The sequence below is a fragment of the Mus musculus genome, chromosome 3 (genome assembly GCF_000001635.26).
Source record: "Mus musculus strain C57BL/6J chromosome 3, GRCm38.p6 C57BL/6J".
In the NCBI taxonomy this organism is placed as follows: domain Eukaryota; kingdom Metazoa; phylum Chordata; class Mammalia; order Rodentia; family Muridae; genus Mus; species Mus musculus.
The window spans coordinates 120,684,224-120,704,085 of NC_000069.6; the positions used below are offsets into that span (position 1 = coordinate 120,684,224).

At 40.2% G+C, this 19,862-nt stretch overlaps 1 long non-coding RNA gene across 1 annotated transcript in view; it reads right to left on the reverse strand.

The window, feature by feature from the left end:
• The window catches only part of 6530403H02Rik (RIKEN cDNA 6530403H02 gene), a 432,399-nt gene that overhangs the window by 229,890 nt on the left and 182,647 nt on the right, over window positions 1–19,862 (reverse strand). The window contains exons 4-5 of the long non-coding RNA NR_130170.1: window positions 10,197–10,334; window positions 6,238–6,352 (exon numbers count right to left, since the gene is read on the reverse strand). This is a non-coding gene — a long non-coding RNA (RIKEN cDNA 6530403H02 gene). The remainder of the gene's footprint in view (window positions 1–6,237; window positions 6,353–10,196; window positions 10,335–19,862) is intronic.

Genomic DNA, 19,862 nt, shown 5'->3' on the forward strand with positions numbered 1-19,862 from the left:
GCTACATCGGGCTGTGATCAAACACTGAGATGGACATTGATTTTGTTTTGTTTAATAAGGTGCATACAAAGAATCCAGTGTGAGCTGTGCAATGTTACCCTCACACTGTAACATCTTCTCTTGGACCACAAGCATCCATAAGCTAGCCTACCTAACGAGGTAGTTTACTGCTCCCTCTGTGGACAGGTTTCTCGTTGTGGGTATGAAAGGAATGCACAGGAAGTGAATTCAAGGGAAGGCTTTACAAAGGTGGTCTTGGAAGAGGACCAAGTTTTTGTTTGGCAGCTTTCTGGAAAAACTAGCACTCTCAGTCAAACAAAGCAGAAGCATCCTAACCACTTGGCTGTGGACCACAGCTAAGAGTCTCTACATACCTCAGGTACCCACAAGCCATCGGGGCAAGCAGACAGGGCACAGAAGAGCTAAGCGAAGGCAGAGTGGGAGGTGGAGACTCCCTATAAATAGTGTCATTTTCCCTGAGCACCTTGTTTTGAAAATCTGAGATGTACTTCGCTAGACAGAAAAAGAAAAAAAAAAGTCTTTGAAACATGTACATATCCATCAAGCATCTCTGATGCTCTCTAACAACAAGCCTTCTCTGGCCATCTCTAAATAAATAACCTGCTTTATACCTGGCCTAATGTGACCAGCACTTCAGGCCTACTGAAAAGTCGAGCTAAATCAATGTCTTTACTCCCAGCAAAAAATGTGATGGAAAAATACCTCAGAAAGAAGAACAAGAGAAGGACCTACCTGACTCCAATTTCAAATGTAGTTTAATTAACACTCCCTTTACCCACGCGTGTGAATTCACAATAGCTTCCTTAATCTTCTATAAAGAGTCTTTAAAGATTTAATTTCCTTTTTCTTCCATAGACATATATATCAAACTAACTCGCCCTAAAACTAAAGCAAGCTGTGATGATATCGGAAAAGGCACACTTGATGCCCATGAGGTTCCACCTGGGAGACAGTAATACAAGCACTTAGTATAACTCCTGCTTCCTTCAACCGCCCAGAGAGACTTAAAATCCTAACTATCTATGCTACATGGCGTACTCAGATTTAGTCTGAATACTGAGTCAGCTGACAGGCACTGTGATCCATGGATGGATCGTGAGGTTTCTCTCAGCCTCTCTTACTTTATCTGTGACATGAGGAAATGCCTCGCTGAGAGGATAACAGGAAGTGAAGTTACCAAGCCTCCTTGGGGGGCAGCAAGATAATTCAGTGGCTCTAGGGCCTTCTGCCAACTCTAATGACCTGTGTTTGATTCCCCAGACTCAGGTGATGGAAGAAGAGAAAAGGCTGTAGCAAACTACCCTCTGACCTTCACACATGAAATATACTATGTGCACACCCATTCATACACTTAAGCACACAAAATACCCAAAAAAGCAAAATGTGATTTTACATTTTTTTTTTATAAACTGTGGGCAAAGGACGTAGCTCAGTGGGTAGAAGCACTCACGTAAGCACTAGACATGAGTTCAAATCCCCAGCATCCACACAAAATGCTGAGCAAACTATATGTGCTTATAGCCTTAGAGATGTGGGGAGTAGAGATAGGAAGAGCTCCCTAGCTACCAGCCTAGCTCTGGTTTCAGTGAAAGACCTTGTCTCCAAGGAATAAAGGGAGAGTGATAGAAAAGATATCCAACCTCCTCCTCTTGATTCTAAACCCTCAAAGGAGCACACACACACACAAGAGCATGTGCATGCATGCAACACACACATACAGTATACACTCAGGATAAAAATACAGAAATAGTAACATTTATACTAATAACATGTAAGAAGTACTCAAAAACAAAAACCTTAAAAACAATTCTGATCAGACCTTATTTATGCTTAAATAAATAAATAAATAAATAAGCCAAATCTTAATTTCAAATTTTTCTTTAATTTTTTTTATTTTAGCAATACATGTAAATATGAAAATCTTACTTTCTTTTGAGCATGATAAATAGCTTTAAGGGTCCATGAACTTGTCAGTATATCTGAAGCATCCATACATGTCAGAACAAAACATATCTCCCCTGTGAAGTCAACATCATTGGAAATACTTTTCATGTCTCATTTGTTTGTTTGGATGTATCTGGAATTCCATCTACAGTAGCAGGTGTGAGTCTGCCGCCAACGAAGTCGAAACAGCAGTACGAAGACTCTTAATGCGAAGCGCAAGTGTTGATAACACTATGGGATCTATATCTCAAAAACAAATTAACACGGCACGCCGCCAGGACATACAGACAGAGATCAATGCAAAGATGTTCTCACAAATAGAAGATTGAAAGGCGAGCAATCGTACACTCGTGCCCTCAGGACCTTTCCAGAGCAAAGCATGCTTCAGTACCGCAAAGGCTGCTGGGCATTCTTCCTTCGGTCTGTCCTTTCCTTTCTTGTCTTCCCTTGCTCCCTCTCTCCCCTCCCTCCCTGTCTGTCTTCTTCCTACTCCCCTCTCTGCCACATTCTTTTTGTCCCTTAACACAGGACATCTTTCAAGTATCACTAGAACCTTCCAAAAATGTACCTGTGGATGCCACAATGGGAAGGAAATTGCCTGTAGCTTATCTATCCCAATAATAAGAGGGAAACACTCTCTGAAATAGCCTGTGTGTGTGAGTGATTGTGAGTGTGTGTGTGTGTGTGTGTGTGTGTGTGTGTGTGTGTGTGTGTTCAATACATGGAAATGTGTGTGTCTGCATGAGTGTGCACCTGTGCACAAGAATCTCAAGCTGTCTGGAGGAGGAAATGTTTGAAGATTTAAGTGCTATGATATTTGCAATATATATATTACATATGTAGAGATATAGATAGATATACAGACAAAGAGTTGAGTGGGTTCTAGTAGCTACTGCTGTTCCAAAATTATATACATGTCACATGTGGCATATCCAGGGATCCAGGGTACGCTGGTGGGACTCAGGGAGGTGAGAGGGAGGAAGATGATGCTTCATGGACTGTTTGTTTTTCTTTAAATCTTCATTATGCTACAAGGGGGATTAATATCTGTCTCAGATCTGTTCATTATATGCATTCATATCCTTTACCTGTCGTCTGAAGAAATATTATGTAATTTAACATTTTCACCGGGATATCTTTTGTTTTTTTCAGCACAACACAGCTCTGCACCCTGCTCCTGCTTTGTTGCTGAATGAAGGGCTGCAGATGCAGCCACCGAGCACAAGAAAATCTGGAAATCCACAAGAGTCTCAGGGAACAAATAGGTGTAGTGGCAGGGCAATCGTCTGACAGTGACAGACGTGTCTCTGGTCTGGTTTATTGGTCCATTTTAGTATGTTGTTGTTGTTTTTTTAAATCGGTATTCTTGTGAAATGATTTCTTAAACCACATCCAATTAGCTAGAAATAGGGGAAAAAAGAAAAAACTCCATTGGATAAATTGATAAGTCACACTTTTCTAAAAATCCAAATTGCCTTTTGATTGGTTTTTCTGGTAATTGCTTCTGGATAATCAGCAGCTTTCAGCACTTTTTTTTCTCTTGTCAAACACAAAACAAAACTACAGAATGAAAGCAACCATTACAAGCAGTTTCAGAATTTTTTTTTTCAAAACCAGTTATAATTAAAGGGTTTGCAGTTGCTATTATTTTGCTTGGGTTATTACCAACATGATCAATTTTGTGATCTTCACAAAGGCCCCCACCCTGACATCAGAATAAATAATCACACGTGGTACTTACAAGTGACATGCCCTCAGGTAGGGGAAAGTTCATGAATCAAATGAAAGTAGGTCTGCAGTGTACCACCCAGCATGCAAGGCACACGGTCCATGTCTCATACATTTCCTTGAGCACATCGTCCTTGGAGCATTGTCCCCGTCCCCCCTCCCCTCCGCCCCCTGCCACTTTTTTTTAACCCACTCTGTAATCAGCCAGCATCAAAGTTTGCCTTAATTATAGAAGGTAATTACAGAAATCATTTTCTGGCTCCACACAACCTTCACAGTCTCTAACCTACAAGCTTTTGTCATTTTTGGAAGAAAAAAAAATCCCTTGAGGATACTTTAGTCAGTGACTCCAGATGCTGGATATAATCTCTCTCCTTAGAAAGATGAGTCACGCTTTGTATGGCATTGCCGTATGCGTTGCTCTCATCCTGGAGGAGATCTATACATGGTAAATAATGGTTTTGTTTTTCCAAGGGATGTGGTAAGTATGAACCAGGAAGAGGGGAATTAGCTAATGGTTGAAAGCCCTGACAGAATGTCAGCTGTGAAGGGATGGCATCCCTAACTCCTGAGTTAAGTTCTACACTTTGTGAAGGTGATGAGCTTTAAGTGATGGGAGGTGAGAAAAGGGTTTGTGATTACCAGGGTAAAGTGCTAATCTGTACCTCAGAACCTGCCGCATCCGCCCCCTAACATTTACTCTAAAATGCTTTCAGCTCTTAAGTCCTCCCTCCAAAATTAGTAGGGGGTTAAAGTAGAACCCATTGGGAGGTTACATTTATTTAATATTCAGCCCTTTCTTGGATGAAATATTGCAGTCTATCCTCATAGGTATTTGTCAAACCATTAGAGTAATGGTTTATAGCTATTAAATGAAATTGCAGTTCTGTTTGTAAGTTCCATTTACACAGGATAAGCAAAGTGCCTTCATTTAGATTTAAAATACCTGAAATCTTAGAGCAGCACATGAAGATTATGTAGAATGTTAACTAATTCATGGCCATGGTGTGTGTGGATGGATGACACACCGTGCACCAGTTGTCTCTGCCCCTGCAAAACCAGCCAGTTCCAAGGTCACACTGTGCCATTTGTTTCTTGAGGGTTAAACAAACTTGCACAATTGGTTGTGTGTGTGTGTGTGTGTGTGTGTGTGTGTGTGTGTGAGAGAGAGAGAGAGAGAGAGAGAGAGAGAGAGAGATAACAACTTGCATCCTTTTTTTGTTGTTGTTTAAGAATCAAATGAAAAGGTGCTTTTGATCATTGTTTCCAGCAAAGGAATATTTGATACACTTCCTCCTGATAAGTGGAGAGTCACACCCACAGTTGAAAACAAAGCTTTCCTCTGAAACTTTCCACATGCCTTTCCTTACTGCACTTCGCTTCAGGAGCAATTTGTAAAGATGCTGCTGAGTACACAGAAGCAAAGATAAATTAAGTCCTCAGAGTGTCACCCTTCCTGCTAGGTGATGAGTTTGGCTGCTTTTAATAAAAGAGATGCTCTTGTATTCAAATGACTAATTACAAAAACTCCCATTTTTAGTCCTAAGGGAGCCCCAGTTTGTGTCTCTCCCTCAGAGAATGAGTTGATGCATACTAATTGTCATAGTAGGCTACTCATTGATCTCAGTAGATTCTTACGGACAGCTCCTACTATTGACTATTAGAGCTATGCATGTATACATACATGCATACATATGTACACATACATGCAAACATAGAGGCTTTATGCTTAAAAATAATATGCTCTGTGTGTTGTAAGATGCCTTGGCTGGAGACCCTTACCCAGATAGACCTTCATATGGATTAGCCAAGGTGCTCTCTTCAAGTATGTGTGAACCATAAGCACATAGCTTAGCAACCAGGAAAGAACTGGATTCCAGGCATCTCTGTCCCTTGGCCACTTCTCTGGAGTGGAGCTCAATCCACAGTAATTCAAGGCATCTCTAATCCATACCGGCAGACCCGCAAATGCACTGCTCCAATCCTGCCCTGTGGGAAGTATAATTGACCGATAACCTCAGCAACTTCCCCTTTTAAATCACCACCATGTTCACATTAGAATCACATCTGCCCTAGATACTAGTAGGTACATCAGGGTTCTAATCCAAGCCCATTACAGTGGAATAGAGCCAGCTTCCAAAGCGCTGATATAACTTGTGGGCTTCTGTAGCCTAAACAAAAACAGTGGGATAGTACAGTCAGGGTTAGAGTCATCTTGTCTAAGCCATTCTCCTCCATTTCTCCTCTCTCGGGACTCAGAACAACCTTAAGAGCTGATGTCTTTCACAGCCTTCCTTTTTATTCTTCCTTCGTCCTTCACAAACACTTCTACTTAATCTTGAGTACATCTAATTCTGCCTTGAGGTTTCCTTCTTGGAAGATTAAACACAACAAATAAAAGTTCAGCCTTTCATTTTAGTGGACACTGAACAAAGCATTTCACTTTTATTTCTCAAGCCCCACCCACAACAATACTATGAGGAAAGTGTTTTCTGTATGCTCTTGATTTCACAGGCAAAGCAAATACAGGCTTAGAAAGGATATGTGATGTCCCCACCATTACAGAGATGGGGTGAAACACCACTGGGCTTTCAAAACAGTTCTTTTCCAGCTGCTGTCTTGAATTCCTCGGCCACCGTAGCCTTGTTCTATTTTCCCCCTTGACAGGACAGACAGAGAAACCATCAGCTGAGGGGAACGTTTTTCTTAGATAAGAAGTTCAAATACTCCCTTTAACTGTAGAAAGATCATCTAAATATTCCACTTAATAACTTTAGCATAATGCACTGTTTATTATTAATAATATTTTCAGATAACAATTCTGTAGTAACTCTGAACTCACAGTCAGATGTACAACTAACAGCAGAAACTAAATGTTTCATTTGATGGCAATTATCATCTGGAAAATTATTATCAGTCTGGTCCAGAAGACAAGATATTTAAGGGATGACTGTCTGCACAGGCTATCAGGGCACGCTACCCCTCCATGGCTCTCAGGTACTGGCCAAGGCCAGAAGGTTGCCTAACCAAAGGATTATTTATTCCCCACAATAAACACAAAAATGATACAAAGACCTGGACTAGCTTCTGACTTGAGACCCTTGTGAGTTCCTAAGAGGACTGAGGATCCCACAGCCTTGGAGATAAAGAACTATATTCTGAGAGTTTTGGGGTTGTGGCAGGTCTCTAGAAAACTTTTTCATCTGGAAGCAGATGAGGACACAGGAGCTGCAGGTGAAGCTGTGTGGAGGACATCCCAGAAACAATTGCAGTCTCCATCTATTGAAATCATGTATGCCAACTGCTGAATTGAATACTTTGCTTACATTAGCATGCAATAAAGCTCTTAGAAACTCTCTCAACGGCTCCCCAAGGTCAGGGTTCTTATTGTCATCCCAATGTCAAAATGAATGAAACTGAGGCTTAGGCATTTTAAACAACTTCTTCAAGGTCATCTAACTAGGAGGACATAAAATAAAACTCAGCACAAGGACTTCCTGTCGCCAGGGCTCAAGGTTACTCACTAGGAAATATTTCGATACATTTGGATTGTGAAGCATTCACCGCTGCTTGAGCAATACATTTCTAACAATGCATTCTCAAGGAGACCATGTGTTATCTTAATAACGTCAAGCAAAATGAGTACAGGATCATACAAAATAGAGTCTTTCCAAATGATTTCTCTTGTGCACAGCCAAGACCCCCCCCAACACTTAAAGGTACAACAACTACAACAAAAAAAATTTATTTTAATACAAAGGTTCGATATAGCTTGTAATGGTTTTAATGAGAATGCAGCCCATAGGCTCAAATGTTTGAATACTTGGCCCCCAGTTGGTCGACCGGTTTAGGGAGCATTTGAAGATGTGAGATTGTTAGCAGAGGTGCATCACTGGAGGCAAGCTTTGAGGGACCATTCCCCTTCTTCTATCTGCCTCCTGCTTACAGTTGGAGATGTGAGCTATCAGTTTTCCCTGTCCCTGTCCCTCTGCTCCTCCCTCATGGACCCTAAAACTGTGAAACCATGAGTATAAAAGTAACATTTATTCACCAGATATCATTGTTATCTCAGAGGCTTACTGCTGAATAAGCTCACTCTTTCTACTTCTTTCTGAACTCTGGCTGGCTCATTTAGCTCAGTTGTTCTGGCCCACACTCCTCTCTAAGCTGACTGATTCAAACTGGCTTCTCTCAGCTCCTCACTGAATTGTTCTGCTTGGAAAAAACTACCTCTGAATTCCATGTACTAAACTCACTGACCACACTCACTAAATCGACTGCATGGAACTGCACTCAGCTGAACTCTACCACATTGCCTGAATTCAAATGAACTGTTTTCACTGAATAGCCCTTCATCTGCAACCTGTGTGTATAAAACTGTCCTAGTAAAACTGTTCTCTCTCTCTCTCTCTCTCTCTCTCTCTCTCTCTCTCTCTCTCTCTCTCTCTCTCTCTCTCTCTCTCTTCTCTCTGCACTGCTCTTAAGTAGCCTCTCTTCCCAATCTGTTCTCCTAAGAGTTGGGTGACTCCTCTCTCTGACTCATTCTGTGAAATCTTTCCCTGCTTGATCACTTTGTCTGCCCCTCAATTAGATGTCACTTTCAAACATGGCTGCTTCCTTCTACAAGCTAACCTTACAAAGGAAATGTCTGTATTCCAGCCAGAGGGATTAATGGTGTGTCATTCCACTAGATCACACAGACCTTGAAGGTCTTTAGATATGGTTTCTTGCTAGAGTAGCAACAAGCTGGATTAAAATTCTTCTACACTGACCCCAATAAATGCTTTTATTTATAAATTGCCTTGGTCAGCTAATTTAGCACAGCAATAGAAACCCTAACTAATACACAGCTTAATTTTATGGCTCCTCTTGGGTTTTTCTTGTTTAACATACTTTAGAATCATTTGAAGGTTTTGAATTTTATCAGAGACTCAGTAAACTTAAAAAGCATACAGGGTTTAGGTTGGGGACTGGGGAAGGCAGGTATGGGGAGTGAGAAAGAAAGGTGACAGAGGTGACCCGCCCAGCACACACTTCAGGGAATTGTCGTTTGTTTGCCTGCGATTATGATGAGGGCAGATGCAAGTTTCAGACAAGGCTAGCTGCTGTGTTATTATGTACATGTTTGCTTGGGCAGCTGTCCCAGATTTTGTATATTAGAACAAAAGTTTCTATGAATTAGCATAACTAAAAGTAAATATTGTAAGTGAAGCCCACTTCTGAGCCATGCGGCTTCTGTCATGGGGATTTCGCCTTTAGAAGGTTACTCAAGACAGGAGCCGAGTGGCTTAGGCCGGGCCAGGAAATGTGCTATGGCGTCAGCCATCAGCATCGGGTTTTTCTTTCCATGATGGCCGTAGGAAGACCTCACTTTCATAACACGCTCCTCCTGATACTTTGTGTAAAGATACTTTTCATTAAAGATTCTCTCAGGAGGGATGTGGCTGGGAGCTGGGAGGCAAGGTGCTGGAGTCCTCATTCTCCAGTGAGCTTAGCTGTGTGACCTTGGGCAAGTCACCTAACCTCTCTGTGCTTCAGTCTCCCTCTTGTCAATGGGAGTAATACCTACCTCACAGGGTTGTTGTGGGGATTAATTAGAGAGGAAGTCTGTAAAGCATTTAAAAGGTTCTTGAAGAAGGCGCTATATAAATACAAAATAATATCTATTAAAGTTGGCTTATTTGTGCTTGTTGGTTTTTAAAAAAAAAAAAAAAAAAAAGAATCATTTGAAGGGCTTACTAAGGTGCAGGTCGGCTATTGGCTCCCAGATCTAGACTTTTCCTTTGCTAAATCAGAGAAGAGAAAATTGTAACAAGTTCTTAGGTCAGAATGAACCTGCTGGACCACAGAAAACTTTAAAACACTCATGATGGAGAGCCCTCCGTTCTCTTCCTTCACACCCACATTTCACAGTTACAGTGATGACAAAGGAGCTCAAGATTCTTAAGTAATGAGATAAAACATCAGTCCTAGAAAACAGGCTGAAGTGAAGTTGGAACCCTTGGTCTGTTGATTATCAATGCTATAGACTCCATCTAAGCACATATGCCAGAGAGAGCAGTGGATATAGTTGTGTTATACAGTAAATGAGCCTGGGGGAGAGTGTAGTCTGCCCTTCTATTAATGTTTCTTTCAAAACTTCAAACATTGAGAATAAGAAAGGTGAAGCAACTACAATACAGATTTTTCTCTCCATTAAGAAAGTCACAGCCAGGTCCCCAGCTCATCCTGCTCTACTCTCTTTAACACTGTCTGTTAAGATGTTCTCTGGGCAATTAATCTTCAGGATACCTGTCTTCTTTCAATAATTAACTTGCTAAGTACCAGATACTGTTAGCAGCTCCACCTTGCTTGTAGCCCCTTGTACCCATCTTTTCAGCTTCCCACCTTAGGCAGTGGCATGTAGTCAAGGAAGAGGGTCTAAATGGTGTCTCTGCTTGCCTGGGCAGAGTTTACCACTCTGTGGAGGCTGTAGGTAAATGTGCATAAGAAACCAAACTCACCTTGGAGTCATGTCATATGCGGTTATTCTTGAACAGAAAGGTGTTGGTCAATTTCTCTTCTCTGCACTCACTTGGAACATTGCGTAAGGGCACTGTCTCTCCTCTGGATTTCTGTTCTCAGCTCTGCCTCAGCAGTTTCTGCATTTGAAGGGAACACAGCACAGCAGACTCCCTGACTTAAGTCTCTTCCGTGTTTTCAAGAAGTTGAGGCATGGATTCTTTTTTTTTTAATATTGCTGTATTTATTTTATATGAACTACAAAAGATTTCAATCTTCTTTGCAGCTATCAAACCATTATTAATGAGCGTTATCTGAGTAGTGCCATTTCTATGCATTCCCACCATCATTTGTATTTTTTTTCAATTTTTATTAGATATTTTCTTCATTTACATTTTAAATGCTATCCCAAAAGTGCCCTATACCCTCCCCCACCCCTCCAAAATGACTTCACATTCCTACTGTTTATCCTGCTATCTGGTCACTAACTGGAACACCCTCTTCCTCTTCTGCCACAGGCTGCTTTAATAACCCATCTATAGAAATTTCTTTTCTTTTGGCTCAAAATCATATATACCAGATCCTAGATTTCAGGGGCCATTAATAAAGATTTCTAAGTAGTGTCTTTGAATATTTTCTCTTTTTTTTTCTTTAAACTTAAGTAGAAAAGAGGGCATTTAGACACTATTACATGGCCACACAAATCAAACTTATCTTCTAGGCTTTGAAGAAAGTCCTTCCTTTGCTATGGTAACAGCATTGCTTCTAACTTATGGTCGATAGAGGTATCTAGCAGTACCTTACCAGATGACTCGGGTGGGAGTGTGGAACACTGTTACAGCTGGAATCTGTTTAGACAAAGGCACAAAATGATAGTTCTGAGTGTATTCCCTAGGGATAATACCAGCCTAAAACACTAGGTAGGTCAGCAAACAACAGTTTCTACCCTTAGAATAGTTACAACAGTTTCTACCTCTACAATCTAATAAACCTTCAATGTGTGGCTATGAAGCAACCTTAATAAATAATACTTTTCTTGTGTTGCAAAGGCATGGCGGGTATGAAGTAGATGATAAAACAAGTAGTTTATAGCTGACTAGATATATATGCTCACCCCTCTGCCCTTACAAAACAACTCTCAGCAAAGTTAGAAAATAAGTATGAAAATGCATTTACATTTAATAAGCAGCCCTAGGAAGTCAAGGGACATGTGGGTTAAAGAAAAGGAAGATACCAGAAAGTCAGGATGGTGAGCAATTTTCACTTTAAAGGAGAGAAACGAGCCAAGTAGGAATAGTCTCACAACAAGAGCTGCATAGAAAGACCAGGGACTGGAGAATTGACCAGCAACTTGTAGATATTCAGATTCCACGTGGCAGAACAGTGCTTCTGTTTGAATATGGTTTCACACCAAATTCACACTGGATCTTAAGAGAGGAAACTTGATCCCACGGTGGTATTTTAAGGTGAAATCTTGGGACATGATTAAAATTAAAGTCATGGAAGTGGTACTCCCATTCGTGAAAGCTTCAGAGAATGAAGGAAAAAGTGTTCTCTCTCTCTCTCTCTCTCTCTCTCTCTCTCTCTCTCTCTCTCTCTCTCACACACACACACACACACAGAGGCACAAGCAATGCTACTTGAGGACTCTGAGGTTATGATTATCATGAGATATAGCCCCTAAACCTTGTACCTCCATAAACTGGAACCAAAAGGAGCTCTCCTTAAAACTTACATTAAATTGGTGAGATGGTTGTGTGGATAAGGGCACCAGCTATCAGCCTGATCTGAATTGCATCACTGCAACACAAATAGGAGGAGAGACCCAACTCTGGCAAGTTGGCCTCTGACTTCCGGAGGTGCACTGTGGCTTGCATGTTCACACCCATGTCCACACAACTAACAAATGTAAAAAAAATAAATAAATAAACAAATTAAAATCTTTTGCCTGATCTGGGTCTGTGGTACAGTATTGTTATCATCATCCATAAAAGATCTGATACAAAAGGCAATTGCATCTTCATTCAAACAAAGACTGTCTGTCCTGACCATACTTCCAGATACCTTCAGTGCCCATGTACTTTTCTAAAATGAGTCCTGACACCACAGACTTTTGACTAGAAACCAACAATTTACATAATTCATAACAGTAGCAAAATTACAGTTATGAAGTAGCAATGAAAATAATTTATGGGTGGGGGTCACCACAGCATGAGGAACTGTGTTAAAGGGTCACAGCATCAGGAAGGTTGAGAACCGCTCATCCAGAGAATCTCTCAGTTCATCTCTATTCAAAAATATCCCTCAATATGTTCTGATTATTTCCTTCCTTGTGCTTAATTTTTTACTGTGAGCTCTAAAACTTTACCAAGATCCTTTCTATTTCCAAATGACACCTAACCACACTTGTGTATGTGTGTGTGTGTGTGTGTGTGTGCACATGCATACATGCAAATGTCTATCTTCCCCATACTTTCCCAGTGTCATTTGTCATTCAAAGCCTTCTGAGCATCTCAGATTTACTCCTTCCTCTGGGCTCCCACATCATTATGTATCATTCTCACCTGAAAGTACTTGCTTTTGTCTTGTATTTAGGATCTAGGTTCCTTTTATAGATTAGCTATTTGTTGTTGCACTAACAACATCTGATATGACACCCAAGTTACTAAACACAACTCCTGTGAGGTGAATACACGACTCCCTAGAATCAGGAGAAAGTAAGTAAGTGTGCAGAGGATAGGTTACGCCCTGTCCACTTGACAGGAGTATAAATCACTAGCAAGTAATGAACATAAGTTGAAAAAAAAAAAGAGTAAGATGCCTCAGGTCAATCTTCAGTGCATATAGAAGTTATTTAAATTTTTTCATCCAAGTAGGAGCTTGGCAATACAGTTTCTTGTAGAAATATTTTAAAAATTAATTGGAAGGGAGAAAAGGCTGAAGTTTAAAAGGTTAGTAAGACATAAAGGTCAGAACTGGGTCCCTAAAAAAGATGGGGAAGAAGTCCCTCAAGGTAGTTAATAAACTCCAACCATCCCTGAGACTCCTCCCATAAATGCCACAGGGTACAGACACCTTTCCACCAGGCCAGTTTCACCTCAAATCTCTGGAATGTCTATACAGTCTGCCTAGAGGCTTTCAAATACAGCAGCAGCTTATAAAACAGTCATAAACAGCCACTAACCAGGAGCTCTTCTTATTCTCAGCTGTGGTTTTGTAGGGACTGCTCTTGATTCCCCATCCTGAATGACATTTATTGGGAACTCCCAATAAACTAAAATGTTTTCCTCCAACAGTGCAAAAAATACCACATTGGTTTTCTCGAAAGATAATGACCTAGCTATTGCCAGGCTGGAGCATTTGGTTCATCATCCTCTACCTAATTCCTAGATGTTCGTATTTGAAAAATACCTCTGGCTAATATGGTTATTAAAAATTCATAGGTGTCAATAAAAGTCTGTTGAATGAAGGATTCATTAATATATTTTAATGATGTTGCATGATCACAAATTTCAGGAGGAAATATTCTGGAGAATTCACCCTTTTTATTCCTTGGTATAATTTATAAACAAACTGTCTAACCACTAAATGATTGCCTCCAGTCATAAACAACCAGTTCAATTTTATATGTATATATATATATTTGTAATTTTTTTAGTACTCATAAGGCATTTATCTCACTCTGTATTCAAGTGAATTAGCAAGATCAGAAGTATCCAGTTCAGAGACTCTGGAGTGGCTAAAAATAGATATTAAATGACTTCAGAAGCAAAATAATTCAACAACCTTTATCATTTTCCTAAGTTACAAAACACAGTATGTATTAGCCTATAAATGCTCCTACATTGAAACCTTTCACACTCTGAGAGCTAGAATTTCTGGCTATTTGGCTACTCTAATTAGTGAAAACTAACAAAGCCCACCCTGTCATCAGATCAGCAGTTCTCAAAGAATAAACTATTGCTAGAAATAAGTCAGATGTCAGAGTACGACTTTACAGTACCTTCTGTTTGGTCTGTTTGTTGAAATTACTGAAAAACCATACTAGATATCAACCCCATTATATCTGCACAGAAAGATGGAGTGTATCTGATTAACTCTTAATCCACCCAAGTCAGACATCTCCCCATCTTGAGTCTGAACAGCCAACCTGAAGTGGGAGCCATGAGAGAGAATATTTTGGGGCATGAGATAAATGAAATCAAAGGGGAGTTTTTAAACATTAAAGTTCAATATCTTGTGTTTGGCAAACACAAGTGATGTTAGGAGATGTGACAAATCTCTAACAACCTTCACAATAAAGTAGTATAGCACATGTGTTCAGCCGGCTTCCCAGGGTCACCGTATTGCTAAAGTCAACCTGGTTGAGCCCTGATACTTCTAATCTTATTTTCTTGGTATTCTCTGTCTGGCACTGTCTTTCTACTTCCATGATTGGCTTTTATCTTCTTGACTCTGCTCTTCCTGGGTGGTAAACAAATCCCTGCTGAGAGGCAAACAAACCTCCAGGCTAGGTAGCCTGCTGGGAGTTGAGTTGACACAGTTATAAGAAGTCTAAACTCTTGAAGAGATGAGGAACCTTTAAAGTGAGAGCAAAACATGGGGGCTTTTTCTTCAGTTTCACCATTTGTACTCAAGATGGCTGCAAAGATGTCAATAAGAAAGATAGCTACAGGCAATGGAACTGGGAGGGGAGCTTAAGCAAAGCAATGATCTTCAAAAACAAAAACAAAAATCTTTTCTTTGAAAACAATAACAAAGCCCCAAATCAAATATTATTTCACACCATCACCACAGTCTCTAGTATTGTAATAATACTTTGCCATATACCTAGGATAGTTTGAGGCCTACAAAATTCTTTGAATCTATTATTTGATTTGATGACCACATTCCATCCCACCACTGTCTTCAAACTACCCTTCTCTCCAGCTAAACTCACAGTCCCACAGACAAACCCTACCCAACCCTATCTTTTTGTGTGCACACAATACAAATTTCTTCCTCTACTGGACTATCCAAATCTTGTTGTGTATTTAAGATCAAACTCAAAATACAATTTTCTCTGAAAAGTCTTCCCTGGTGAACCATCACGAGAAATCTAACCATCCTCTACAGACTACAACGATCAATATCCAGGTTGTTACTTGATAAAACTAACTCTGAGTCTTCTAAGATTTGTTCTATTGTAGTTTTTAAATTAGCCAGCATTTTTCCACCTTGGCTATAAAGTGATGAAAACAGGAATGAAAATATTTACGTACATAAGTTTAAATAAGCTGGGCCTGATGGATTGGATTATTATTGGTGACAATGATTTGAATGTGAACTGTCCTTCAGAAGTTCATGCAGTGAGTGAGTAACTCTTGGCTGATGTAGCTCTGTGTGGAAAGCATTGAGCTTTAGGAGACGGGAGCCTAGCTGAAGAAAGGTCAGGGTGAGTAATACCCATCCTTGAGGAACATACCTGGTCTCTGATGCCTTTCTGTCTCTCTGCTTCCTGTCAGCTGTGGCAGCAAGTGGCTTTTGAGCTAGGGTGTTCTGTCTCATCATGGCCCTAAAGGCTATGAATTGAAACCCCCAAACCAGCCAAAACATAAGACTGTCCTTCACAATTGTCTATATCTACAATTTATCACACCTACAAAATCCTAACACAACTAACTATAGTTTGTTCCTGGGATCCAACAGCGGGCAACGAGGAACTCTCCCCGCAGTGAAAGGCCCAGTGTTGACAGAACAGGAAATGGAGCTGGCTACGGCAATCCATGTCTATGGGATATAAGAATCAGAATGTAGAGTCTGTACAATCCTGGCCTACACCTGTCTCTGTTTTAAAGGTAGAGATCCTGCCTTATTAATAGAATTTACTTAAATGAATTAAATAAACAATGGAAAACTTAGGGAAGGAATCCAACCAGTAATTAAGGATCACCAGTAGATAATATAAAATTCCAAAAGGGAATTCCTGGAAGACAGAACCAAGTGAACAGAGGAAAGAAACGCTGGAAACTAACATCGGTGAGAACACCGCAGGTATATTCTGAGACCAAGTTTCCATACAGGAGGTTTTCCATGGGAAGAGGAACACAGTGATGCAAGAGCCAAGTGAATGATGGAGGTATGTCTCCAGGACTTCTTGTCTTAGATTATGGAGTAGCATAATCAAATCTTTATTTTTAATTAACTGGAATTCACAGCAGAAGGAACTGCATATAGCAAAGAACCCATGACCCCATGATATTCATTCAGCTAGACCTCCCCACCTCTCTCTCTGTGTGTGTGTGTGTGTGTGTGTGTGTGTGTGTGTGTGTGTGTGTATGTGTGTGTGTGTGTGTAAGCCAGAGGATATGCCTATCTCTATTTCTATCTACTTTAGTCCCTTAAGCTAAGATGTCTCACTGAATCTAAAGCTAGTTGTATTTCTGGTTATCATCGTGCAAGCCCCAATAGTCCTGGGTCCACCTCACCATGCAAGTGTTGGGTTACAGACAAGCTTGAGTTTTCCATGGTTGCTGGGAATCCAAACTCAGGTTCTTGTCCTTCCTGTCCTCAAAAACGAGGTATTGTATTGTGAGCAGTGGCAAAGTCTTACCCAGTCTAGCCTCAGTACTCACACTCTATCACTTTTACTTTTCCAGGAAACTATCTGTCACAAAAGCCAAGGCTGATACACTGGGAGGGAAACCACACAGGGACATCAACACTGAAAGAAGAAAATCGATGACACCTCTCTTAGAGGGTGGCTAATACAAGTGGTATATAGGCTAATCAAGTATCTCATGTTTTGGCATGCTGTGATTTTCTGAAATATTATATAAAAGGCAATGTCAGTTATATCATTAAATAATCAATACAGAATATTTTAGGCACAGAAACATGTGTGTGAACTTCTACATGTGTATGTAGGCATGTTCACATATATGTGGGTATAGTTGTATAGGGTGCTCATATACACATGCTTACTGCTCTGTATATGAAGGGTAGAATATGACATAAAATCTCTTTTTCCATCTGAGGCGGAGCCTGTCACCTGAACACAGAGCTTGCTGATCCAGCCAGTCTCTCAGGCCAGTTTATCTCGGGAATTGTTCTCTCCATCCTTTGAACCCTGGGATGATGAGAGACATCTATACTTGCCTAGCTATGGTACAGTTGCTGAAGGTCCTCACTCTTGCATAGAAATTGCCTTACCCACTGAACCATCTGCCCAGCCGCTGAGTCATTATTATTTTTAGAGGTATTTAGGAAGAACTGAGTTGTACAGATACGGTCTCATCTTAAAATGTCATGGGAAGTTGCCAGCCTTCTCATGTCAGCACCAAGAACTTCACAAACAATTATGAATCACCAATCCATTACAAACTCCCCAAATTAGAGCAATACAACATTCTACAAATGTGTGTGTGTGTGTGTGTGTGTGTGTGTCCGTGTCCATATTGGAATTCATAAGCAAATTCCTGTATTCCATATCCATTAATCACTACAAACATGTTGAAATTTAAGCAAAATATTGCATGAACATCACACATGGGCTGAGATGGGTTGAAAAATGTAATCTTTAGTGGGACCAAAGCAAACCGGAATCTCAAGGGTTAAAAATATTTTGCATTCAATTGCTAGTTCACTTCTTGCCCTCTGATAACCAGGAACAAAATTGCTTTTCTGTTGCATAAAGTATCTTTCAAATTCAATTGCTTATCTCCTCATTCATTCAAGTAAGAGAGACCTCAGATTTACAGGAACCAGAGCCCATAATACAAATATAGTATATTAACCATACAGCAGACATCTTCTGAAAAAATAACCAAAACACAGTCTATTGATTTTAACCTTCTATATCAAGGTATTCTCCAGTGGTCTCAACTGGATGCTAGCTATGAGAAATTCCAATTATTTGAATTTCTATATATAGGATAAGCATTTAGTTATCAACACACACCATAAAACATATTTTCATCTGTTATTAAAGCACTATTACTGTGTGGAATTGAATGCGTTTCTACTGTGGGCTCAACGGCCGCAAAGCCCGCAAAGCCAGCGAGGCAGTCTTTTCTATAGGAGATTCCCTTGACAGCGCTGTTTTCTGTGCACTGTCCTGTAACAACCTTTGAATTTGCTTTTGGGTAAATAAAATAAAACTCGGTGGAAATAGTTTTGACATCTCCTCCTTCACTCTCCCGAAACTCTTTCTACATAATTATTCATTGCTCTGGCTCTCATTAGCCGATCGAATGCTATAGACTGTTTCTCTACAGTAACCACCGAGCTGGTGCCTGCCTGTGAGGGCACCCAAACACATCCGGCCAGGGTGATCGCTTACAGGATTCTGAGCTCACTTAATTTTAGTAAAATATCAAACAGTGAGACTGAGATGTACCCGACTTCTTATCGCACTGATTCCAATTTTGATTAAAGCAAGTTTGCAGACTAGAAAACGGAGCCAAATGAAATGTGTTCCCATGATGGCCTGGGTGTTAGTGATACCAGCCTTTGCCAGCCATCTCCTAAAGAGCGTCGCTGCTCTTCATGGTTCACAGACTAGCAGAATTGGAGCTGGATAGAGAAGAGAGATGGCTGAGAATGCCAGAAGGAGAAAGAGGGACTGGTTTTTATCAGGAAGGAAAAATAATCTAATTCAGTATCCGCTCCCTTCGACAACTAAGTAGCTGGTTTCCAAGACTCGGTGGGTTTCTCTTTCCCTTCTGAACAACTTGAAGTGGGGAGGGTGGGAGAGCAGTAAGTTAGTGGGAAGGGCTGGAGGGAGGAAAGGGAAAGGAAAAATGCCATGATTTTCCTTTAATTTCAAAAATTATAAGCATGTTAAAAAACAAAAGAGTATTGCAAGTTCAGATATGAACCATGTGACTTTCGATTTAATATAAAATATTGTAACACTCACATAATTTATTTTTGATGATAACAGTAGAAACATAAAAAAATGTAAGAACGTGAAAGTCATGCACAATCCTAGAAGCAATAAGTGCATATTGTGAAGTTTCCTATTTAGGTATTATATTTGCATGGCTGACATAAGAACATTCCTACCATTCTATACTCTACATTATTAAATGGTGCTTATTGGTTATTAGCATTCCCTCATGATATGTCATCTAACTTGTAGCTGTGATATAATTCATGCAGGAGTGGACTGTAATTTTTCTGAGCATGTTTGTTTGTTTTTAGTATAGCTATAACTGTGATGAATAACTTTGCATGCTCTTTTTGGTTTGTACTTCTAACTGTAATATCTGAATGAATTTAAGTACTCATTCTTTTATGATTTATTTTTAATTTTGTGTCTTTGTCTCTGTGTCTCTGTGGGAGTTCAGGTAGTTGTGGGTGCAGGGCCTAGGAGAATTGAAGAAATAATCAGGTGCTCTGGGGCTGGATTTATTGGCAGTTCCTCGTGAGCCATCCAGTTGTGAGCGGTAGGAACTGAACTCAAGCCCCAAACAAGCAGTACATGTTCTTTGCTGCCGAGCTATCTTTCCAACCCCTGGACTAGAAGTTTCTAACGTTAATTTATTTCTGTTGCTATGCTCTTTGATATAATTATTTCTGGAAGAAACAATACAACAAGAAGACTGTGGAAGCTCATAAAGTTGAAAATAGACTGTGTTCCCTTTTATGCTAAAGTCCTTGGTATCTTTACTGTATTTTATAAACTT